The 21,660-nt window shown below is 42.8% G+C and overlaps 1 protein-coding gene across 7 annotated transcripts in view; it reads right to left on the bottom strand.

Moving 5' to 3' along the window:
- ANKS1A (ankyrin repeat and sterile alpha motif domain containing 1A) overlaps window positions 1-21,660 on the bottom strand; it is a 163,649-nt gene that overhangs the window by 141,423 nt on the left and 566 nt on the right. The gene's annotated exons all lie outside the window — the stretch shown is intronic.

The raw sequence follows: 21,660 nt of genomic DNA, 5'->3' as shown, positions 1-21,660 counted from the left end.
AAACTGGGGGTTGGGGAGGCTGGGAGGGGAAGACAGGGAGCTTGGCTGGATGTAAAGAGAAGTCACGGAAATGAAAAGGTGCAAAAAAAAACACAGAGACCATCACTGACATCTCAGTGTACCTCAGAGGAAGCCCTCCTCTCCACAACCACACAGGAAGAGCCTCTCAGCCTGGCCAGCTCCCAGTCCTCCGTCCCCAGCGGCTCTGGCCAGCAGCTGGGCAGCGGGAAGGCAGCCGGCAAGGCAGCAGGTGCCCGCGGCCCCTTAAGCACACCGCCCCCGCCACGTTGCCCCCTGCTCCCCCACTGCCAGGGCACACAGGACACCTGGAGGGCCCGCTGGGACCAAATAAAGGAGGGCTTGGGGCTGCCCTTCCCCCACCAAAAGACGCCCACAAAAGGGACCTGCAGGTCTGACTGATTATCAGCCATGACCTGTTACTGCAGACGGTGCAGGAGGGCAGGGGGCACACCTCTGATGAGGGAGGGGCACACTGCAGGCACCAGGGAGGGTGCCCCTGCCTGAGCCGACAGGGAGCAGCGCTTGTTTACAGCAGGTGCTTAATAAATGCTGAGTCAAAGACCAAGATGGAGTATACTCGATAACTTAAGAACGTTTTCCCAAATGCTGTAGTCCAATAATGCAGGGGGTTTACTGCCTTTAGGTTTATGCAGTGAATTCCCAGCTGAACCACGCATAATTACAAGCCCTACACAGAGGGGATGTGTGGAACACACTAAAACTTTTTTATTTTTAAGTTACTTAAGGGCAGAGCATATTTTCAGAGTCAGAAGGAAGACTTTTACAAGAGACCAAATGAGGAAAATTTTCTTTAAAATGAGACATCTGGCAAACCTGGCAATTCAGTTTTTATTTGTTGATGAAAATTTCTTGGACCTGTGTTCCTCTCTGAATCATTCTTCTTAAAATAGAGGCTTTAATAGAGAGCATTTTGTCTGATTTTTCTTCCATAGCAGGCTCCACTGAGCACACAGAGGAAGCAGCAGCCTCAATCCAAAGTTAACTGCATTTTCATATTAATTAGCATTTTCACTCCTATTCGGTAATACTTGTTGAAAAGTGAACTGTGGCAGAGACGCTGGCGTCACCCTTTTGTGAAGCTCCACATTCAGTTTCCTCGATGCTCTAACCAGGAAGAGGCAGGCACAACGCTCTCAAAGGCTTTACACCAGCTGCAAGGAAACCAGTGCTGACCTGGAACCAAATACCCTCTCTGAGAAGGTGGGAACACAGAAAACTAGCTCTGCCATAAGCAAGCGGCAGATCCCCGAACAAAACAGAGCGGCTTGGAGACTCAGCCCACCGCAGAGCAAAAACCAGCCAGCCTTTCCTTTCACTTCATTATTACAGTCTCATCAATCAAGCTGAAGTAAAAAGGAAACCCTCTGGAAGGAAATCTTGGGAATATAAAAACCCAAACTGCACTTTATTAACAACAACCAAAAAAACCTGCCCAGGCCTGAAGTTCCAGGATGCTAACTAATACCAGATCTATGCTTATAGGAAGGGTACCTGCATTTTCCCCGCTGCCTACAGCACCATAGTTATGGAGACCCCATCAGTCATCAGGTATCTGAGTATCTACTAAGCTCCAGCACTGCCACAGGGACAAGGGACACATGTGAGCAGAAAGACAGATGTGGCCTTGGCCTCATGGTAGGTGAGACAGACTTTGATGATCCCAGAAGTCATTTTACACATGTACCTAAAGACAGCATCACCGATGCAATGGACATGAACTTGGGCAAACCTCGGGCGATGCTGAGGGACAGAGAGGCCCGGCGTGCTGCAGTCCGTGGGGTCGCAAAGAGTGGGACACGACTGGGCGACTGAACAGCCACCACCACCGAAAGAGCTCGTTGATGCTTCCCACTGCACATGAGCGCCCCAAAACATCACGCCATTTAACTGCTGATCAAAATGAGATGCATGAAGCCATGTGCCCAAGATCATACAACCTACAGCCTCAGTTTGGCAAGGCCTCGAGTCCACAGCTTCCTACTGCACCAGGTCACCTCTGCCCTCTTCCTGCTGCTTCCAGAAGCCCCCAGTAAGACCCCCAGGGAGAAACAACTCTACAAGCCGTCCTGCTCCCACACTCAGAGCCTTCGGAAAGTCCTATGTTCAATAAACACTGTTTTGGGGTCCGTGGTGCAGTATTTCGGTGCTCTCCTCACTTCACTCATGGGGAAATTTCCTTTCTTCAGAAATGGAAAAGTCAATAACACAGGGAGCCCAAAGGCCTTTTTCACAAAATAAACCTAAAATGACTACGGGGCCCTGGAAGATTTCTAGCTGCCCGAGAAAATGGGCCAGCACATAACCTGAACTGTTTCCATCCTGGGCAACTCAATATTGGGTAACAGAATTTTCACAACCATTTCCTCCCCAATCTTAGAAAAATCTTACTACCTCCCAAACTGACTTAAATACACATTGAACAGTGTCTTCCTAAAAACACTGTATAAATCAAATGGTGATGACTAAATCATTCTGGACCCACTACAGTGATTTACTAAGTGACAAATACTTTTGGTGAGCAAACTATGAGTCCTTAATTAATCCTGTTTAAACTCTGGTGTTTTTAATTACCAAATTTTCATAAAGTAGCACAGTTTCAGAGACAATTGTATGAATTTTTTAAGTGGCCATTTAAATTTCTTTGAGAAGATGCCATCCTTCCTGATTGATGAGTTTTAGATTCAAAGTCTATTTTATGAGGCCTTTCCTAACTAGTGAATAGCTGGAGGCTCAGAGACCGAGGCTCAGTTCAGCCTCTATTTTGACAGTTCCTCTCTCTGTGGCTACTTACTGTACTGTTGGTATATGAACAGTCTTTCTTCATTTAACAGGGGTGTTGAGGCCAAATGAAATGAAACAGGTAAATGCAAAAGGTATTATTAAAGTTGAGATATCTGATCATCTTTCTGTACCTGGCTCCTAGCACCAGGCCTCACAGAGCAGAAACTCAGTTAAATGTTTGAAGAAAGAGCAAAGTTCACTTCTGCAGAAGCTGACAGCATTCATCGAGTACACGAAAGGAAACCTAATCTTAGGGAACCAAATGGTGGGCCAGGTTAACCACAATAAAAATAGGCAATACACTCTCAGCCAGCAGGACCACAATAAGGTTCTGCATCTCATCGTCAAAAACAGAACCAGCTACCCCTACATGACAAAAGCAGGTCACACACGTTACTCATAGTGAATCTTTTTCTCAATCCATCCAAAAATGTATTGTTTTTAATGATCCTCTAACCAAGATATCAAAGTATTCTTACTAGTATACCTCTTTCTAACCTAATCAACTTTGTAGTAGAATTAGGTATTAATTGTTCAAGTGTCTATTAAATCCTTACCATGTGTCAGGTGAGAGATTCTCAGTTATTTCAATTCCTACTCTTTAATAAAACGTGTTGCCAACTCCTCTCAGAGGTGAAGGGGGCTCCCCCACCCCTGGGCAAACATCCAGTTTCAGGGTCTGGAGCCCCACCTCCCTGAAGACCCCAGACTCCCAAAACACCTGGGATGAGGGAGAAAGCACAGGAGCCGCTCTGAGGTTGAGATCAGCTGGCGAGAGAAAATCAGGCTGAGGACCACCCTCTCCCTCCAAGGGGCTCTGTCTTTAAACACAAGGGAACCAGAGCACGCCAGACTACACGAGCATCACTGGAAAATACTGACACCGATGCTGATTACAGATGCTGGGGAACCACAAATTAATAAACAAGAAACTGAAAATTTGATCTGGCCATGTAAAAATTAATGCTAACTACAGTCACTTAATGTGAATTGCTCACCTAATTACCATCATCACAGTACTGATCACACACATCAATAAAGGTGTCAGGTTAGCCCGGATGTCCGACTTCATCAGGACACTGAAGTGAGGTCACACCTGGCTGACTTTCAGAAACTGTTGCTCAGGCGGCATGCTTCTTTACTCACAAATCAAAGCTGAACTGAACATCCTTGAGTGAACAAGCACTTGCATCGCTGTAAAAGCATTAACAGTCCCTGGGCACAACCTGAAAACTGGAACGGCAGAGATCTGTGGTGACTTAGAGCACTACACAGACTCCAGGGGCAAGAAACAGATCTTGCATTTTATTGTACATGACTCCACAGCCAAACTGCCGCTTCTCTTCTACTCAATTGAATGAAGATCCTTCACCCCAAACACCACCGTCCTTCATTCCAAACTGTCAAGGGTTATTATAAAAGTAACAGGAAATGTGGAGCTGCCTGGCAGCTGACTGAATTTTGGCTGACTGGGGAGAAGAGCTTCCTCTGTGTGTAAAGGGTGTGGGTTTCTTAATGACCATTCAGGGTTAGGACTCCAGGCACTGCCAATCACAAAGCCCAGGGAGCGTGTTTGGCCACTTCTAGAAGTTTCCAGGTCTGTGCACAAGGTCCTTGAACTTCACAAGATGCATTCTCACAGCTAAGGACCAGGACTGTGAGTGAGGAAGGGCTAGGCCCTAGATACCAGCGCTGAGGGCTACGCATTCTCGTCGCTGTCCTGTGCACACTGAAGGAGCTATTTCAGCATCTCGCAGGTCAAAGCAAAGATAGTGGTTAACTCGCACCTTCATAGAAACCTCAGAATCAAATCTACACAGCATTCCACAAGATATATGGGTGGGGCTTTCTGTACACACCTCAGTAAACAAAACACCGTGAAAGGAGTAAGAAGTCTTTTCCTGCTTTTCGTATCACTAGTTTCCCCTCAGTTCAAGCTTCTTGGGCCTTCTCTGTGGAAATAGCTATGTGGAGCTTTAGCTTCTACCGCAACAAAGGACAATTAAAACAAACCAAAAGGCTGATTTATCCGTGGAGTTTTAAAAACTTTTCATACAAAGCCTTCATCTACAAATGCCTGTGCGCACAGAAATAATGGGGCTGTTCTAAAGCTAATATTTCCCTTCTGCTGAAAAGGAAAAAAGTACTCCACTTCGGTTATGACTTAGGAAATCCAGTTCTTCTAAAAAATCTCACTCTCCCTTTCCATTGTGAAAATCCTATTCAGTCACAAGAGGTTTCAACCTCTTGCTTATAAATCAACCAAGCCATTGCACCTCCTGAATGTCTTTCCAATCTGGCCCCTTTCCATGCCAACTGTTACTAGTTCTAATAAGCTTTATAGTGAGTAGTATTAGTCTTTCAGTCATGTTGTTCTCTTTGTGACCCCATGGGCTGTAGCCCGCCAGGCTCCTCTGTCCATGGAATTCTCCAGGCAAGAATACTGGAGTGGGTTGCCATGCCCTCCTCCAGGGGATCGTCCCCACCTAGGGATCCAACCCAGGTCTCCTACATTACAAGCAGATTCTTTACCGTCTGAGCCATCAGGGCATAGCTTTATACGCCTAGTAAATTTCTAACCCTCTAAGCCACTTCCCCAAAATCTGAAGTGACCTTTCAAAAGTGTAAACCCATCATTACTTTCAGTGTGACATCCAAGTCCTGACCGTGGGCCTGATGGGCCGGCCTCTGCCTGCCACTCCAGCCCATCTCTCCCAGTCCCAGCACCTCCTTCCCACCAGGCGGCCGTCGGCAGTTTTCTCCAGCCTTTGCACACACAATGCTCCCTCCCTCTCCAGCTTAGATGAGCCCTCACTTTCCCATTCTTCACCTGCACAACTCCTACTATCTCTAACACACCACTCAGACTTCACTTCAAGGAGGAGCACTTCCCTGACACACCTGGAGCACCCCTCCCCCGACCCGTCCCTTGGTTCCTCGTGACCCTCCAGCACCCCTGCTTCAGAGCACTCGTCACACCCTGTCTCGCTCTTTAGAAGATTAGGAGGCTGGGATGGAGACTGCCTTTCTCCCTAACTCCACTGGCTTACTTGAGGCCTAGTACTCATTAAATGAAGGAACTGCCTCGTCCTTTGATTCCAAATCAACCCAACTTTCTCTACTAGAGAGTTACGCATGTAATCTACTGGGAAAAATCTACTAAGGTGACTTTTCATTAATGATGGAGATAATTATTATGGTGGGCTCCCTGGGGGTAAAAAATCCACCTGCCAATGCAGGAGACACAGGTTTGATCCCTGGGTCGGGAAGATCCCCTGGAGAAAGTAATGGCAACCCACCCCAATATTCTTGTCTGGAAAATTCCAGTGACAGAAGGGCCTGGCGGGCTACAGTCCATGGGGTCGCAAAGAGTCGGGCACAACCTGGTGACTAAAAACAACAACAATTATTATGGTAAATGCCAGTTGAAGGCACAGAATGTGGTGCAATGGGAAAAACTCTGGGCAGTCTGAGGTATGAGACTGAATTTATACAAGAAGTAACATAAGCCCAGGTCTGTGGTTTTATGGGAGAATTTAAGTCTGGGAATGTGTTGAGTGTAGTGTTTGGCACATGTAGATGCATCCCTGCTCCCAACCCACTGTACTTCGTGGGCCTGGGTGTGTATAGTGGAGAAAAAGAAACACATCCCCAGCAAAAACCTATGGTGATAAAGGTCAAAACAGTGGTTATCTCAAGGAGGGGCATTTTTGGCTGGGCGGAAACACAAGAGCCTTCTGGAGTGCTGGAAATGGTCTATGTCTTGATCTTGGTGATGACCACACAGATGTGTACATAAGGAAAATACTTTGCTCTTTACACTTAATATCCGTGTATTCACTGGATGTAAATTATACTTCAAAAGATTTTGTAAGCTAATAAAGGGAGAACACTCTCCCCTATGAAGGAAGACAGCCCTCGCGGTGAGGTCTGACGTCAAAGCATTTTGCCCACTGAAAGTCCCTGGTCACCCACAGCTCATTCTTAGCCCCAGGCTGCAATGTGATCATAAAGGGTCAGCAAACGCATCTGGACGCCAGGCATGGGCAGCAGGCAGGATACCTGTCTCACGTGCACGCATCATCATGTCCCAAAGGCACAGAGAAGCTATCCTACTTTATAAAAACATTTATTTCAGAACGATACTAACTTCAGAGTCACTCTGTTAACAGTTTCTCAATCAACAAATACTCAAAGTACAGCCACAATCCAGCTGGAGCTAAAACAATTTTTTGAAGCATTCTCTCTCACTCTCACACTTCCCCTGTCTCTCATCCTTTCTCTCAGGTCTCAAGTCTAAATAAAGTTCATCAAGCCAGCATCTAAGCTGCTCCCCACCCACCTGATCAGCCTCCTCTTCACTGGCTCCATATGGAGCCCACTCCACCTGGACAGCTCGGCAGGCAGCTCTTCCCACTGCAGCTTCTCCACCTTTGCCCTGGCTGATCCCTCTCCTCCCTACACCCGTCTCCTAGGGGTTATCTGAATCTTGGGCTTTCTTCAAGGGCAGAGCTCATGCCCCACTTCCTAAAGGTATACACGGTTGGGAGAAGGGTCTCCAGAACACCCTAGTCCATTACCATCTTCTCTCAACCTCCTTTAGCTCAGACTATCTACATCCATGGCTAAATGTCCAAGCACCTAAAAGGTGGCTGGACTTCCTTTGTATAAATATTACTATTGGCAGCTGCCATTACTATGCTCCAGCCACTATTCTAAGTACTTTACATGTGTTACTTCATTTAATCTTCAGTCTTATTACATGGAAGATACTATTATTACAGATGAGGAAACTGAGGCAAAGAAGTTAAAGCTGTCTATTATCTCTCAATAGGTAGGTGACAAAGGCAAGACCTGAACCCAGAGAACTTGACTCCAGAGTCACTAATATAATGCTTGTGTGTTTCCTTTTTATTCTGAAATAATTTTAGGCTCACAGAAGAGCTTCAAAGATAGTACAGAGCTCCTGTGTATCTTTCACCCAGCTTCCCTTTATGTTGTCATCTTACATAACCCTGGCACATTGATCCAAACTTAAGTAACACTGGTATAATACTATTAACTAAACTACAAGACTTCCCTGGTGGCACAGTGGATAAGAATCCACCTGCCAATCCAGGGGACACGGGTTCGATCCCCGGTCCAGGAAGATTCCACATGCCGCAGAGCAACTAAGTCCATAAGCCACAAGTACTGAAGCCTGTGCACCTAGACACAGAGCTTCACAATGAGAAGCCCGCACACCACAACTACAGAGCAGCCCCCGTTCTCCAAAACGAGAGAAAGCCCATGCAACAGCCAATAAATAAATAACACTAAACTACAGACTTTACTCAGATTTCCCCAGGTATTTTTTGTTGTTGTTGAAATATAGTTGATTTACAATGTTTTTACACTTGTGGCTTTTTCCTGGCCCACTTTACATTTAGTAGACATAATTCCTTAGTCTCTGGTCTATGACGGTTCCTCGGTCTTTCCTTATCTTTCACAACCCTGTCTTTCTTAAAAAAATACTAGTCAGGTATCTTTTGACTGTTCTTCGGTTTAAATTTGTCTTGTTTTCCCATGATTACACCAAGTGATGGATTTGGGGGAAAGAATGCAAGAGAGGAAGTACCCTTCTCATCCTATCCTATCAGGGGTTAAGTGATATCAATATGACTGATAATGTTAACACTGACCTCTTGGTTAAGGTGGTATATGCCAAGTTCTTCCACCATAAAGTCACTGTTTCCCCTCTCCACACTCTATTATTTGGAAACCAGTTTCTAAGTCCAGCCCAAATCCAAAGGGAGCGGATTAAAGTCCCTCCTTAGGAAAGAAGACTTCCAAAGAATCTGTGCATGTGGGTTGAAATCATTACAGTAATTAATAAATATTTTGGAAGATGTTTTAGGGTCATGCAAATATTCTGTTTCTCCCTAAACTTTCACCCATTAATGTTAACTTCACTGGTAGATCTTGCCTACAGCAGTTATTACTGTGGTGTGCTAACGGTGATTTTCTATTCCTCCCATTCCTTCTACACTTATTAACTGGAATTCTGAAAAGAAGAACTTTCTCTACCATTTATTTATTTGATCATTTGTATCATAACTCATGGATGTCTATTTTATTCTTTGGCTCATACTCCATTACTACGGCTTTTGATTTTGTTGTTCAAACTATTCCAGCTTCGGCGCTCTCTGAGAGCTCTTTCAGGTTGGCCTCCATGTTCTCCTGACATACCAGCCTTTTTCATTTTCCCTGCCCCAGTTCTGGAATCAACCATTTCTCCAAGGAGATCACAGGACCATTTTGTCATCACTCTAATCAAGTCAATTTCTTAGGAGAATTTGACAAAATTTGTATCTCTAAATATCTCCGACAGCAGCAAGCCTGACATACAGGAATGAATCTGTTTATGAAAGCCGCAAGGACAGAAAGAGCAGTAGCCCACTGGCACATGCACACAGATGAGGCGACTGGCTTCCTCCTCGCCTGACTCCTCCTGCGGGGCGTGGTACAGAAAAGGCTGCCCGGATCTAAAAAGGAAATTATACAAATGAACTTTATCTACACAACAGAAACAGACTCACAGACTCAGAGAACAAACTTACAGCTGCCCAGGGGGAAGGATGGGGGAGGGACAGTTAGGGAGTTCGGTTAAGGACACGCACACAAATTCTGTATCTACAATGGACAGCCAACAAGGACTATCACACAGCACACAGAACTCTGCGCAATGTCAGGTGGCAGCCGGGATGGGAGGGGAGCTTGGAGGACGACGGACACATGTGTATGGATGGCTGAGTCCCCTTGCTGTTCACCTGAGACCACAACATTGTTCATCAGCTGTACCTCAACACAAAATAAAAAGTTTAAAAATTAAAAACACAAAAGGCTGCCCAGCTCCTGGTGACAGTAAGAGTACAGTAAGGCAGCAAGTCCCGTCCCCAGTCTGTCTGGACAGCTGCTTTAAGATGCACCGATGCACCTTCCTTGGGACCTCTGCCAGGAGGCACCACAAACACTGCCTTCTCCCCCCACCCGCCCCATGGATAGGAAACGGAGGTGTAAGAGAAGTAGAAAACGTTCCCAAGAGCATACAGCAAGACAATGGCCGAGGTGACTCTAGGCAGAAGGTCCCCGAGAGGCCCGCTCTCCGTGCCCCTGCCCAGAGGCCGAGTGTACTCTGAAGGAGGAAGGCTCCTGGCGACGACATTCCCTGAAGACTGATTTCTCTGTCTAACCTGTGTCCCCTTCCCTTCAGAGTTCAAGCGTGGAGGGAATGACTAAAGGATAAAACTAAGAGAGCTGTGTGCTTTCCAGACCCCAGGATTCTAGACAGACCTAGACAAGAGCATAAGGCTTAATGTAAAGATTTTGTCTCGGTATCTACAGATCAAATACAAGGCTAACATCAAAATCAGTGAAGGAGGGAAAGACAAGACTTAGATTTTGTTCCACTCAAACCCAGATGGCCACACTGAACCCAAAGACCAATCCTAGCTTGTTAGTATAAATACAAAGTGAGCATTGAAAAACAAATTAAACACATTAAAAGTAATGTGAATCACAATCAAAATAATGTTAAAAAGCAGCAGGTTAAGCCCATGGGTGTCAAAATTTTAAAAGTTCTAGTACCTGATAATGAAGAAACCTGATGCCAGCCAGATGCAAGTGAAGTCAAGACACTGACTTCATTATTTTATCACCAGAAATAAATGAGGCAATATCTTGGGCACAGGAAGTGTTTTAAAAAAATATACACACACACATATATATGGCAATAATGGTGATTATTACATTATTATATAATATTCACATTTTTTCAGATATATAGTTGACTAAAGAATAAATATTAAAGAGAGAGGTAAACAGAAATGATGGTCACTAAAGACAATAAGTCTAACAGATCACGATGGTTAAAGAAAAGACATCTGAAAAAAGACAGCGCTGTTTGTCTGAAAAAACTTAAGTAAAAGTACTGGATCCTGATTTTGTATACACTCTTTAACAAAAATTGTTAAATTTGAAAAGGAAGCACTAAACCCTTGATCATTCACTTTAAAACCTTTCTGAAAGTCTGCTTTGGGTCTGCTAAAGATGATATAAGGGCTGCTGATAAGAGTGACTAGCAAGACAAAAAAGAAAAAAAAAAATGACTAGCAAGAAAACTATTTCCCAGCCAGGTCTTAAACATATAATTAGGGAAAGAGCAAGAGATTAAAAAGTAACAAATCTGGAACCTCTGCCAATTTTAACACCTGAGGCATTTTCATTTGTAACAGATAAAAAGTAATAGAGTATTCTATTTACTGCTAAGCCCATAGGAACCATAGGTGTTTTCAGAACTACTTAGCTAGAAATACTACCTTTTCCTTCTACCTCTACAACCTGAAGACTCAGACCTGTTCTTAGCAGCCATGATCTCCACATAAAATAGACTCTACAGGCCTTGAAAATCGAAAATCCTGGCCTTAGGCAAGTCACTTAAAACTTTCTTATCAGAAAAATCACCACTTATACCACAGAATTGTGAAGATTAAAGCACCAAGGATTATAGAGGTAATATTACCTGTCCCATAACCCCAGGCTTCAAGCTACTATCAAAAATCATTTGACCCAGCCAGATAACACTCTCTGAAAATCATTTTATGGACAAACTAATTATTGCCTGGGAATGTAAAATCTGGTCATCAACCGCTAATAAGGGAGGGGAAAGGGAAAGAATTGTTTAAAAAAAAAAAAAAGGCAGAACAGGTAGCCACAGTTAAAAGTAATTTCAAATACACAGGCCTCTAGTTTCTTGCCAATCGTTTAGATTTACTTCTCTTGCATACACTGTGGACTCAGTGGTACATGAGATACTCAGTGGTACTGATGTGTCCAAAACAAAACTTTATCACTTTAAAATCTGTTGGGGAAAGGGAGGGTCCTGAATTTTCTCAGACGTGAAATTCAGGAATGCATTATGTTGCTTGAGCGGAAGATGAGAATTTTCTAGAAGGAAAGTTTGAGGAAAGCAATATGGGAAGTTTTTTCCCTCTTCAATGAGTTGCAGGGCTTCCCCTATATCTTTTAAACTAATATATTATTTGGTGTAAGTTTGAAGACATTCCCTTCATCTAACTTTCTTACATTCCAAGGAAACTGCCAATGACTTTATACTAACCATCTCACTTTATGTAGTCAAAGTATTCAAAGGATTTTGTGTTACATTCTTAATAAAATGAAGAAATTACCCCAGTTGCATGAAGGCTAAAACTAAGGACTCCGCAGCCAGTTTGCCCGGGCTGGGAACCAAGCTCCAGCACCTCCCAGTCATTATCGTGGGCAAGTTACTTGACAGCTCCGTACTTTGGTTCCTCATCAGTAAGATGGCAATATTTCTAGTGCCTTCCCCAAAGTGTTATGAGGACAAAGTGAGCTAATATTTGTAAAGTGCTTAAGAACTGTGGATGACAAAAAGGGTTGTCAAAGCAACTACTAAATTAAAATAAATAAATCCTTAATTCATCTTTTTTGGTAAAACTTTACCAAAATAGAGTAAGGGGTGGTGTGAATCATATCCAAAGACACTCAAATCCTCCAAGTGGTCAAACTCAGTGCTTTATCAGCAAGAGTCTGGGGAGTCAGACTCCTGGCAATGCCCTCCTCCGTGTGGCCCTGAGCAGGTCACTTTAACTTCTCCCTGAATCTCTGCTACTTCATCTGTAACAGGGGGATAATGACAATTATCCAGCAGATACGCTGTGAAGATAGACTGAGAAAATAGAGATGTGAAGTTCCAGGCACAGGCCGAGCAAAGTATTAAGGGCTCAAGAAATGAAACTCTCTCCCCGCATCATGTACAACCCCCACCCCAGAGTCTACAGCTACAGCTCTGAGCTGCTGTGAATTAACCTGTGAGTGAACGACCTCAAATCCTGCGATCTGGACTGGGCTTTCATTGGAGTTTTACCAGGGCTGTGGGGCAACCTGAAAAAGCAAGAATCAGACCACTGGATGGAACCAGGATCCAAAATCAAGCTGGATCAGAAGCAAAGTAGGGAACATGACACTAACAGTTATCAACAAAGCCAGGGCTGGGCTCCAGCAAAGAGCTAAAGACAAACCCTCAAAAGTCTAAGAACCTTCCAGGTCAACAGTCCCAAAAGCATCTGTTTTGAAACCTCTTCTGGCCATCGGACTTCACAGAAGCAGGTCTATAATTCAAAAGGAAAAACTACTTGAGAAATGGATTGTTTAAAGGAGACTGAAAAGAAATCAGAATGAAGGCTTATTTCAGCTGAAAGGAAAACAAAGTTGGTTCACTCAGACAAGAAGAGCTGGGGTACAGACAGAAACTCCCTTTAAGATGGGTCTTTCTGGAAACTCCCTGATGGTCACTGCTGGGGCCTGGGTTCAATCCCTGGGCAAGGAACTAAGAGTCTATGTAAGCTGCGAGGAGCAGCCAAAAAAGAAGCATCCTCCCAAGGTTACATAAAGCACCATCTCCAAATAAACTCACTTGTGTTTTCTAAATATCTGATATCTTAAGTAAAAGCACCACTGCTTCTATTTTTTCACAGGTGAGAAGAGCGAGTTTCCAATTTTTTTTTAATTAATAAAATTTAAATCTCTGAGATTTTTAAGTTTTTGCTGTGGCTGAAAAGAATCCCAATTAGAAGATCTGACTTTACACATGCAAAGCTGAAAGGTACAAGATGAACAAAAGCAGGGACAATAACAAAAAATTTTACTTTCTTTATCTTAGTAAGGACAAGCACTTAATAATGCCCTCCAAATTAATGTTACTAATCCAGTATCAGTGAATGTTCAATCAGCGCTGATACTGGTACTATTATTTATGGGACATACCTTTGGAGCTGCTTTTCCAGGCACAGTAAAGGAAAAGACTGTTCTGCAGATAACACCTCGAGTTCTCACTCAGCCCCGACAGAGGATGGACCCCATCCATGGAGGCAGAGCCACAGCTTCAGGCTTGTGAGAATTACACGCAGCCGGACTCAAGTGTTAAACTCCTTGGCACTATGAAGCTCAAGTGTTTTAAGATAGATTTTCCTTTCTCAGTAAATGAAGTCCAATATATTTCTTCTCTTACTTCTGTTTTTATTTTTCATCTTAACTCATGACAGTGCTCTTTAAAGAATCTGAGAGCCCAACAAGAAAGTGCTGTGAAGCCAGTATGAAGGAGCTGGATGCTGTCACTGCCTAATACAGGCCAAGATCTCTTTGAAGTAGAACCCTGACTGTCCCAACAACTGTCAAAAAAGAGAAACAAATAAGTGGTTCTACATGCTGCTTTTATCACTTTTCAATTGAGGCTATACATGTAGCATTTGCATGGCTGGTCAAAAGGAGAATCTCTTCCAAAGCAGAAGGATCCTGACCCAGACCTCCCACCCCAACTACAAACACATAAAACCAAGGGATAAAATAAAACAAAAGAAACGCTTGCATATACAGTTGAGCTCCAAACCAAAAAAAAAAGTATACAGATGGCAGCACAGCAACTCAAAATCAGACCTGTGAATGGGAGCTTTAAATGCAATAACTAAGAAATCAATGACGAAACCTGATTATTCATTGCTTATACTAAAAAAAGTGTGACACCATGAAATATATTCAGAGTAACATGAGACTGAATAAGTAACAACTCACCTTGACACAGTTAGATTCTTATCTAGAGTCACACCATAAAGCTGGTGGGAAAACACCACTCTTAGTGGGTGTAATTACAACCTAAAGAAATTTGGTTACTCAAGTCCCTAGAGTATCTTTTTAAGGCTTTCTAACTTATAGGGCCAAGTATGGCCAGTAGAAATTAAAAAAAAAAAAAAGTTAAAAGTCAGCTGAACTAATCCAGACTCGAAGATTATAATGCTTGATTTGCAGGTGACCAGAAGAACCAGCACAACTGGGGGCCTCTGGATAGAAACAGCAATCAACTAAAATACACAAGACACACAGCAAACACACCACTTCATTACAAACCAGTTCAAGGGCTTTACTCGGTAAAATTGTCAAAATCTAAATGTCTCAGAGCACATTTTAGAAAGGTTATTACTGAAGCACAAATATGCTTAAGTGTGTGCATTCATAATGATTATTCACAAGAAACTCATTGGACACCTCTGAAGACTACTCGGAATGCAACCTGATCTGGAAACGGGTAAATAAGGGGAAAGAATCAAGCATTTAATCCATTTTTCCTGCACGAACTGTACCTCAGGGTAACGAAGCACTTAATAACATGAGGTTTCTCTATAAAGTTTCTCTCCAGAAAGTATTCTGATCAATAAATGAAGACGGTGACAAAAATGAAAACACCACCACTTTGCAAATTCTAAATCAGGGCTATAGACCATGATTGTCAATGGCTGCCAACACCACAAAAAAAGAAGCCTCAACAGAGTGACATACACGAAACCCACTAGGAAGAAATCCTGCCAGAAAATCTGAACCTGAATCAGACTAAACTAGGATCTGGTTTGCAGCTCACAGGAAACACAGGGAACAGATGAACAGGCTGAACGATACCTCAGAGATGCAATCGGCAAAACCCAGGCTCTGATAAACAGACAAATGAATTTTTTGTCAAAAATTGACAAAAACAATTTTTTTCTTCAACAAGTAAACTGGAATGAAAAAAATGACAGAGATGAAACCCAAAGGATTAAAGACAGTAACGAGATATTCCAACCAAATGCAATGCATAGACTTTGTTTGAATGCAGATTTGAACAAACCAACAATATAAAATAAAATATTTTCAGGAATTCCCTGGCAGTCCATTAGTTAGCACTCTGCACTCACTGCCAAGGGCCTAAGTTCAATCCCTGGTTGGGGAACTAAGATCCCATAAGCCTCAAGTCAAAATAAATAAGTCAGTCTCTGGATTTCTGTATGTCTGAAATGTCCCACAATAAAAGCTAGAACAACAAATGGCAGAAACAAAATGGATTTTGTCTCGTTCTGCTTGGAGCATATTAATGGCCCTCTTCTAAACATTTTGCCTCTGAGAAAGGACCCAAGAGGCCCCAACCTGACTATTAAAAATTCTATGCCTGCACAAAGGTAACTTTCTAAACATAACTAGCATTTAGAAGCCACAGATCAGTACATTACGTTCCAATCAGAAGGACCCAGGAGATGTAAGGAGCCTAAGAATTATTATGAGTCCTCAAATTCAACTGCACATATGTGATTTTTGCAGTGGTTAAATACTCAAATTACATCTACTATCCTACTGAGAATATAAAATGTCATAAGCACGAGCATGCACAAAAACTTATCTGCAAGGATGTACATCACAGTGTTATTCCAACAGCAGAAAACTAACAGCAAACTCATACCTAATGGCAGGGACGGGATTAAATAAATTACAGTTCATACACACTATGGAATACCACTTACCCATTTCAAATGAGGTTAAGGGGACTAGAAAATGATGGTAAAATGTTCACAATATATTAAGGAGAAATCTGAGACAAAGTACGTACAGAACAATGTTTGGGGGAAAAAAAAGTGTGCATAGAAAAAAGACCAAAGTATGTTCATCAGAATTACAAGAGCTACTCTCTCTAGGTAGTAGAACTATAGAGGATTTTCTTCTTTGTGGCTTTTTGGCTAGCAATTTTTCTGTAATAAAGGTAGAGGTCCACAATTCCTCATCTACAATTCAGAAAACCAAAAAGTTCTGATAACACACTTTCAAAAGTTAGTGGCAAATTTGTTTAGATACAAAACTGACACGGAGCAGCTTCACGGTTATCCCATTTAGTGTGAATATTAACAGGTTTCACTGCAAAAATATAATGTTTCAGAATGCTGCCCCAGAATCCAGCAGGGGGTCAGTATCACCCTCCCACAACCCCAAAATTCTGGATTCTAAGCCCCAAGATTTCAGACAAGTGATTGTGAGCCTTTATCAGTTTGTAACTTTGCCACCATTACCTCATATTTGAAAATGCTGGGAGCCTCTGCTATCAATTACTATAAATCTTTAAATGGAAACATTAAAAAAAAAAAACCACACAGGATTATCATTCCCAATCTCTCAAAGGTGGCAAGCATTGGGCTCCCATCAAATGACTGTAGCAGCCCAGGTTTACCAAGCCCTTGGCAAGTTCCAGGCATTATGTGTCTTAATATCTTAGCTCACGAGAGGCTGCTTCAGAAAGTAGGTACTATCCTGGGCCCATTGTATTAGGTTGGCCAAAAGGTTCGTTTGAGTGTTTCAGTAACGTCTTACAGAAAAACCCAAGGAATCTTTTGGCCAACCCAATAAACATGGAGACACAGATGCTCAGAGAGGTTATGTAATTTGCCCACCTCACAAGGCAGAGCTGGGTTTGAGCCTGACCCCATAGCTACCATGCTGAAACTCTCACCAGTTAAGTAAGTCAGAAGGCAGCTCTACTTCTTGGAACATCTTCACTGTTTTTAATAGTGGTAATAACATCACAAGTAAAGCACAGACAACTGTTTTTAAAACTTTTTTGATTTGTAAACTAAACAAACTTGATCTACAAATTACTGAGAAAAGATAAATATGAAGCCATACCATATAATTTCTAGTATTACTACCACTAACTCTAACCTCACCAAAGTTATGTGAAGATGTTCTATGAATACAACAATGTAATTTTCTATACCACAAAAAATCTCCCAGTAATCCTTTGGAAATCAGTGTGGGGAACATTTTCTGAGGGCTCTCCAAGACAGACCCAATTCCTGCCCACAGGAGAGCCTGACATTTCCAAGAACAAACTCTCCACCATCTACTTTTGGGGTTTCTTTGGTGTCTCTGGGCTATAAAACCTAGTAATTTACTTTCCCTACTGAAGAGTAGGGTAGAAATAGCCTTAACTTCCTTTTGAAAACCAAAAGTCACAGCTGTTTGAGTGGACAAACCAAGGAGGGTGGGGTCCAGGGAAGAATCTTCTGAAGGGATTTTTCTGGCCAAAGACACAACTTTCACTGGGACCATAACCTCCCAGGACAAGTGAATATGCTGAAGCTGACTGGATACAAACCAAGTTCTTCACAAGACTGACTGCTTCCGGACACTCAAAATTGAATTTCAACATGAGAAGTAAGGAAAAGGGAGATCTCTGACTTACTAAACTTCTGTTAAATCCTTTTTTTACTACCAGGAGATGCCTTACTCAGTTTAGGAATTAGGCATGCTTGAGATGTTCGTAACCACACTCCAGTCATTCCCAGGCATGCCACCTTTTCTGTTTTGTTTTTTAACAGGGGAACCACATTCAGCTTTAGAGAAAGCAAAAATGTACAGTAATTTCAAAGGAAAGGAAAAAGGGCTGCCATGTCAATAAAACTATACTTAATAAATATTTTAAGAAGTTCCTTAAAAGCCACTTTTTTCCATTTATGTTTAATTGGAGGATAACTGCTTTACAATGTTGTATTGGTTTCTGCCGCATGACAATGTAAATCAGCCATAAGTACACATATGTCCCCTCCCTCTTGAACCTCGCTCCTACCTACTCCCATCCTGCCCCTCAAGGTGGTCACAGAGCACTGGGGTGACCTCCCTGTGTAAAAGTACACGCTCAGTTGCTAAGTCATGTCTGACTCTCTGCAACCCTGTGGACTGTAGCCCGCCAGGCTTCTCTGTCCATAGGATTTCCCAGGCAATAGTACTGGAGCGGGTTACCATTCCCTTCTCCAGGGGATTTTCCTGACCCAGGGATGGAACCTATGTTTCCTGTGTCTCCTCCATTGACAGGTGGATTCTTTACTGACTGAGCCACCTGGAAAGTCCCCACTGTGTAAAAACCATTTTTTAATTAAGAGGTTTAGTAGAATATCCAGAAAACTGCCATAGCAGTAAACAGTCGTGGTTTTTCTGTTATTTTGTTTTTGCATTCTCTTAGAAGAGCAGGAACTTAGATCACACAAATCCATGAGTTCCTGCTTCTAAGCCCACCCTTTCGACATCCTTACATGGTCAGCATTGCTCTCCTCCTCAGGATGTTAAAATCATCTAGCTCAAAATAGGCATATTCAAAAGAAATCCGAAAAAAGAAAAAAAGAAACCTAGCACAGAGGAGGGCAAAAGTAAAAGAGTCAACATGAAAAAAAACTGTCATGTCACTACAATTTCCAAGCTACAGATCCATTCTCAGGGGTGAATAAAGGGCTGTTTCAATAGAATGGTTGGGGTAGCAACTCTTTTTTTTTTGTTTGTTTTCAGTCTGAATTCCTTAAATAAATATCAAGAATCCTTTCTTAAAAGCAGTAACTCTGTCATATCTTCTGACATTTGGGGAGAAGCAAATCCCAGACAAGAACACTGGAGTGGGTTGAACCTGCATCTCCTGCTTGGCAGGCAGATTCTTAACTGCTGAGCCACCAGGGAAGCCCGAGGGTCACAGTATGTAAAGCAATAAACTGTGAAATCCAGACAGACAAAGTATGAGTGGATGCAGATAAGGGGTTCCAAAGTGGAAGCCTGAGAGATCCTCGTGCATTAGGGTCATTAGGGAGGGCTTTGAGAAGTTAAGTCCTAAGCCCAAGCAGTATAAGAGAATAGGGATGGGGTGAGAGAAGAGGCTTTCCGTAGCTTAAGAATAAACATGGAGCCTTTGTGGAATGGGGGTGGGGATGGAACTGCACCATAAACAGATGAGACAAACATACATGTGATCTGGAACATTTCTATCCACTGCAGCGGTAAGCTCCTATTCCCAACAACTTTCCTTGGTCACTCAAAATAGCTGGACAAATGTAGGTTGCAATTGACAGTACTGGTGGGATAGGATATGGCAGCTAATGCAAGGGCCAGATCTGAAGTTATGACTCCACGGGGTCTCATTAAATAACTCAGGGTCCTTGAGGTGGGGCGTGTAGGCATAGGAGATCTACCCTCTACTATTTCAAAACCTAAAAAGGGAGGACATGCTGACCTAGGGATTATCTAAATGCATGGTTTCATTTTCTCAGAAATCCTTCACTAGGCTGCAGCAGAGTCATGTCTAATTAATGACACACCTAGTCTAACTAGGGCCTGCAGGCCCTCTCTGCCCGTAGGAGTCACAGGGACAAGATGCCAGGGCAGCTCTGAGGCCATCTGCCACCCAGATAACAGATACAGGAGCAGGTCAGAAGGAGCAAGCTCTCTTACACAGGCCATCCACCCTTTACGACAGAAACTGGACATATCAGCATGAAGCCCAAAGTTTAAAAAAAAAAAAAAAATCAACCAAAATTTTCTAGTCTTGATTAACTATAAGGTGCTAAATTCTCAGCAAAATGTCAACAGTCCCTGAGTGAGAGAACTAAGAGTAACCTAACCTGTCCTTGAAGGCAGGAGATATGTGAGAGTTTCTCACTTCAGCAGGATATACCGGGGAATAAGGTACCTCTGGTACACAGATAAATGCTGTAGCCTTCAATGCATAAGAGACAGGCACCTCCAAACCTACCGGTCTTTCTCTCACCTCACAGACATCAGAAGTGCAGAAATATCTAAGTAATTCAGGTAAAATTCCAAACCCGAATTATGCATTCAAAGTACATTTATTGAACACCTGTGTCAGGCACCAATACAAGAATCAGAAAAATAAAGACTAAATCACTCTGAAAGATGGAAGTACAGCTATCCATTATTTCCTTTTATCATACCCAACCACTTAAAGCTCTGGGCAGAAAGTTCTTCTAGTGACCCACTAGCACCAAACAAGTCTCCTATGCCACCTCTGTGCCCCTGACAAGGGTGGGCCCACCTGGAATGCTCTTACAGTGCTTCACCTACCCAAATCCTCACATCCTTCACATCAGCTCAAGTCCCCCTCCTCTTCTCCATCTCATCCCATCCCAAAGTAATGTCTCATTTTTTGAACTACTGAGTACCACCATCAGTTTATGTAGAAATGTGTCATTCCCTAATTAATACTTGTATTTATTCAACAAATACTGAGTACTAATTATGTGACAGCATTGTCCTAGGGAGCTGTAGAAATTGCCGCAAATGGTACTGATTTTTGCCTCCCCAAAATAACTCCCTGGGAGCATTCTTCTCTTACACGGCTTTTTAATATCTTCCTGTATAGGCCTGGCTTTGTACTCAGTGCTTAATACCTAACAATTTAATAGAGCCTTAGGCTTCTTTGGTCCAAGCTCACTCAAACTGAAGTTACATAAACTAATGGGGAACAAAAGCAAACGAAGCCATTTCTAAGTGAACTTCCACTTCTTAAAAACCTCAAAAGAACAAGGAAGGAAAAGAAAACCGGCTATGAAAGTGCTGCTGAAACATCACATTTTACTCACACTAACAAAGCACCTCCAATTCCCTCTCCAAGCCACACAAAAAACGACCTTTTCCTCTCAATCCTTACAGCTCCAGATTCAAGTGTTTATTTTAACAACAGACCTTGGAAAAGTTTAAAGCACTCCTCAGTGTCCTAGACAAGTCTTTCTAACGCTTTATTTTTTGATGAATAAACCCCCTGATGAATCCTGCATCTGCCACTTAACAGACAAATCCAGCGAGGTTCACTACAAGGAACTGGAATTTAAGCTTCAAGCACAAGAGGAGCTCAAAGAAGTAACACTTTGAACGTGATAAACCTAGAGACGATTTTAATATAAACAACAAAAGCCACGTCCTGCAGAGCCTGGTGGAAGGTTCCAAGTTCCCCAAAGAATGGAATCGAGAGCATTTCCTCCAGGGGAACCGCGAGATTCTGCAAGGCGTGGGAGTTTCTGCAGGAGATGAGGGAGATTCAAAATATACTTATTTTCCCCCCTAAAGTGGCTTGTGAGATACAACACCTGGCACTCGACGGTGAAGCCCGGGCTATGCCATGCGGCGGAGGCT

The sequence above is a fragment of the Cervus canadensis genome, chromosome 28 (assembly GCF_019320065.1).
Source record: "Cervus canadensis isolate Bull #8, Minnesota chromosome 28, ASM1932006v1, whole genome shotgun sequence".
Classification (NCBI taxonomy): Eukaryota; Metazoa; Chordata; class Mammalia; order Artiodactyla; family Cervidae; genus Cervus; species Cervus canadensis.
The sequence above is the reverse complement of the archived record's forward strand: the minus strand, read 5'-3'. Positions and strand labels throughout refer to the sequence as shown.